The 4,618-nt window shown below is 35.1% G+C and overlaps 1 protein-coding gene across 1 annotated transcript in view; it reads left to right on the forward strand.

Annotated features, from left to right (window-relative positions):
* Window positions 1-1,466: 1,466 nt before the first annotated feature.
* Window positions 1,467-4,618, forward strand: part of LOC107103178 (apolipoprotein D-like) — a 7,672-nt gene continuing 4,520 nt past the window's right edge. Inside the window, exon 1 of the mRNA XM_015402732.1 lies at window positions 1,467-1,610. The gene's annotated coding sequence lies outside the window, so the exon portion shown is untranslated. The remainder of the gene's footprint in view (window positions 1,611-4,618) is intronic.

The raw sequence follows: 4,618 nt of genomic DNA on the forward strand, positions 1-4,618 counted from the left end.
ATCTCAAAAATACCCAAAACCTTTTACCATATAACTGCTTTTATACGTTATTATTGGTTATAGCATTTTCTTGCTTGAAATTAGACATAATTTTAAGCCTTTATTGTTAGATCAGAGCTTCTTTCATTGGAAAACCTAAACCGTGTCTAGTTTATGTGCTGAACAAAGCGTTGGCACTAGAGGGGGATAGAGAACCCACAGGTTGTACTAAACCAAGAGTAGTTCTGTTGAAACATTTTTTCATCCAAGAAATGACTTGCAAAAGAAAAACTTAAAAAAAAAATGCACTTTTTATTCCAATATAAAACTTATGAAATGGAAACCATATTTGTTAGAACAAGGTGAAGAACTTTCCTGGAAGATTTCTATGTTTAATTTCTATTCACCCAATCTTTGAAAAGCCCACAGCATTCACTAGAGGCAGATGTTTCACTCAAATTGTTGTAGCCATACTTCACACGAATATTACTCAAACTACAATGCAGTAAATGTACTTTTTTTTTTTTTTTTTCAAAATATAACTCAAGTAAACGTACCTACTTGCTGCCCACCTGTGATTGGCACTCAGAGCTGAGAAACGAAGCAAAGCTTAAACAGATCACAAACTGATCTGTAGTTAAATCAGTTTAGTCCAGCCAGATTTATTTAGGTCTAATAGTTATTAAAGTAGTGTGGATCTAAGATGGTAAAAAGATAAGAGCAAAAATGATGACATAGCTCATTGTTTTGCTAGATGAACTGAAAACAAGTTTGATATGTATGAAAAGTTCATAGTGGCTTCTGTTGGCCAGAGCGCCGCTCTTTAATAGACTTGATGGTGGTTTATTCAACCATTAATTAGGGTTATGAGTCCTTTCCACTGAGTTAGTCGTCCTTCGTTATCTGCATTAGCATAGTCTCACTGAAATGTAAGGAAAATCCAACCTCTAATCTGTGTATCTGTGTATCAGTACCTCAACAATTAGAACTTTTTTTTTTTATTTCAACTTTCCTTCCTTTGGTAGCTCAGACACTGATCTAGCAATCCATGACTTCCTGTTCCTGATATATCTGATGCGAAACAGATAAACTGTAAACACTCCAGGCAGGTGTGCTGCTTAACAAACGATCTAGCTGTTTAAAGGCTTGGTGGGGCATCCATGATGCTGTGGGCCTGCTTCATTTTAGAAGACTCTAGAACCACAGTGTGGTTTCTCCCGCCTACAGGTACTGGTTTCATTGCTAGACATTTAAAAGAAAGATCTTGTGAACTGAACCAGTAATCTGAAAACATGAAAAAATGAGAGAAAATGGCCAGAAATTTAGATGAAGAAGAGTTACTACTCAAAGTTGAGACCCTTCTGTTGGCAGCAGCCTTAGAGCTGAGAGCTAGAAACTGGTGGTTGTTGAAAGGGTGTGGTATAAAACCATTCCATAGGTCAGGTAAATTTCCACTCAGGTGAGCGGTGCCCTCTGTTTGCCCTGAATGACTGAAACTATTTACATTTAAGGACGATGATGACATTTATGCCTCGTGCCTTTAAGAGTGATGTAACGTCCACCAGAAGCCATAAAAGTTGGGGACATTTTAGCTCCTGGCAGAATCGAACCTCCACCTCACATCGTCTCAGGTAAGAAACCCTAACACCTGTAGGGTATTTTAATGATTGACCTCTTATTTCTTAGCATTATTCTAACACCTAATATGGATTGTTTCATAACACCTGCTATTAAACTTTAGCTAAAAAGAAGCAGCTTTGTTAAAGCCAGATTAAACTTTTTTTTTTTTTTCCAAAAAAGGGCCAAGAGAAGATCAGAAATGTTGAGTCTGAACATAAATGTAATAATATATGTGAAAAGGTGTTAGCATTCCTGTTAAAACATCAGATTTTTTGTTTATCATAATTACAATAGGGGGTATCTTGTGTAAAAATAAACTTAGAAAAACCACATCTGTTAAACATCTGCGCTGAATTGATCAGAAAGGTTTAAAAACAAAATAATATTTTCCTATTTGCTGCTGATGGGTCGATGACACAGCAGGCAGTTTATTAAGCCTAATTTGAATAATCCAAATAATTTATGACATGTGGAACTGTCTTATTGAATCAGTTTACCAGGATTACATTTTTCCAGACTTAAATACTGTAAATTATTTTATGTTTTACAAACCAAAGCTTTGGTGATAGCAGAAAATAATCCAGCACTGAACAGGCTGTTGTATCATAGGACAGAGGTCAGCAGCCTTCACAACCCCGAGAGTCTGTTTTGATTTCGTTCCAGCTAAACTAAACTAGTTTAGAGCCACAAATAACATGAATCTTTGATACAAAGCTGTTTTTATGTAACCGCACAGTTCCAGTTTCTATAACAATTCAGTTTACAAATAAAATAAGGCTGAAAAAGCACATGTTGGCAATGTTTGGACAAAGAATTATTTGGAAAAAATATATCTACACTTTAAGTGTCATTTTTTTTTTTTTGTTAAAATGATAGCGTACACTATAGGAAAAAAACAGAAAAAAATTATGAAATTAGAGCCTACAGCCACTATAAAACTACAAAAATGTTCCTTTATAATATATTTTTTTTTTTTTTAGTCTGTTTAAATTTAAATTAGTTGCAACAGTCATATGACTATGTTATTCTGCTTTTTTTTAATAAATGTAAAGTTTTTTGCGAACGTAAAGTTAGAAAGCATATTTAATCGTTTAATAACTTGGAATATTTTTGTTTTTAAACTAAAAAATCTGCATCCCATTAATTTCAATAATCATTTTTAATAGTAGTTTTACCCCATACTCCTGACCTTAATAATACAAGATCTCAGGCGTTTTTTTCATAACGTGTTCACGCTGAGTGCATCTTTTCTGAAACGCTGAGTCATAACTCCATCATCTCTCCCTGTGCATGTCGTCCTCCATGTTGACCTTTCATCAGTGTGTTTTTGTCACATCAGCTTCACCAATGGACCTGGCATACATGCTTCTTTGTCTTCGGTGTGGCTGTGTTTGTCTCTCTGGATACACATTTAGTATTAGTTATTTTTTAAAACATCTTTTTATTTCTTTAAAGTTCTGGAAACCATTAGCTAGAGTCAAAAGTCTACAAACGTGCAGCAAAGAGCTAAGGATGCTGCAAATAGCTCCACAGACTCACGAGTGATGTCAAATCTAAAAACACACAATCGACTGCGACACAATACACAAGAAAAATGCTGCAATCACAGAAAAGAGAAAACAAATTCAAACAAAAGCGAACCCCTGCTGCAAACTTGCCCCCACAAAACAGAAGTACCTTAAACCCCAAACCACTAGGGGGCGCTCTTCCACCAAGCCTGATGAGACGACAGCATTTTTACCTCCCTAAATATGCTGCTGTAAATATGTTGCTAACGGCAACGTGTTTCAAAACACAAATGTAGGAAAAAAATACCCTCTCTTGCTTGCTTTCTTTCGAACCTGTTCTTAGCATCCTGTTAAAGAAGCCTTTCTCAGCGATTAGTTTCTCAGTTGAACATTTTTGCTCCCGTCATAGTTTTTGAATCGCATAATTTTTTTCTTTTGCAGTCTTTCCTGTCATACTTGTTTAATGTTTGTGTTTCTAGGTGTTTGGGTTTGCATCATTCATGCGTTTGAGGCTCTTTTTTCTGTTTCAAGCTCTTTGGTTTGCTGCAAGTTTGCTGTCCAGAAGGAATATCTTAAAAGAAGTCAATTTAAAGAATCATGGGGGAAAAAAACATCTTAGATAAGGACAGAAAAATCCTGTTGACCGCACCCTGTACTTTACACAAGAAAGAATTTGTTAAAACATACCAGGTGTGTAGCAAGTACATTGTGCAACTGGTATGTAGGGTTTAGGTCTTGATACTTATAAACACTGGAGATAACTGAAGATACAGAACTACGGAAGAGGATTAGGGCCACTGAAAAAAATTTTAAAAGCTCAACTGATTTTAAAATTCTATTTCATTATGAGAAAAAACTCAGAATTCTGACTTTAATCTCAGAATTTTGGATCTTAATGTAGATGGGCACCATGAAGGAAGAGATAAGGGAGAGCTCAGCTTCACTGACAAAGATGTGAGTTGTTTTGGAGGGCCTGTTACAAATTGGTGGAAAATTACGGAATTAGGCGACTTTTTATGTGATGCTATTTAACACAAAGATGCTATTTAATTAATGGGAGAGCAGAAGGTGATTAAAACAAGAGAGCTAGTTTAGTCTTCAAAAGAGACAGACAATGGCTTGATGCTACCATGTTTGTCAGAATTCAGTCCAAATTCTGAGATTAAAGTCGGAAATCCGAGATTAAAGTCAGAATTCTGAGATTAAAGTAAGAATTCTGAGATTAAAGTAAGAATTCTGAGATTAAAGTCAGAAATCTGAGATTAAAGTCAGAATTCTGAGAAAAAAGTCAGAATTCTGAGATTAAAGTCAGAAATCTGAGATTAAAGTCAGAATTCTGAGATTAAAGTCAGAATTCTGAGATTAAAGTCAGAAATCTGAGATTAAAGTCAGAATTCTGAGAAAAAAGTCAGAATTCTGAGATTAAAGTCAGAAATCTGAGATTAAAGTCAGAATTCTTAGAAAAAAGTCAGAATTCTGAGATTAAAGTCAGAAATCTGGGAAAAAAGTCA

Source organism: Cyprinodon variegatus, unplaced genomic scaffold, assembly GCF_000732505.1.
Source record: "Cyprinodon variegatus isolate N-32 unplaced genomic scaffold, C_variegatus-1.0 Scaffold1388, whole genome shotgun sequence".
In the NCBI taxonomy this organism is placed as follows: domain Eukaryota; kingdom Metazoa; phylum Chordata; class Actinopteri; order Cyprinodontiformes; family Cyprinodontidae; genus Cyprinodon; species Cyprinodon variegatus.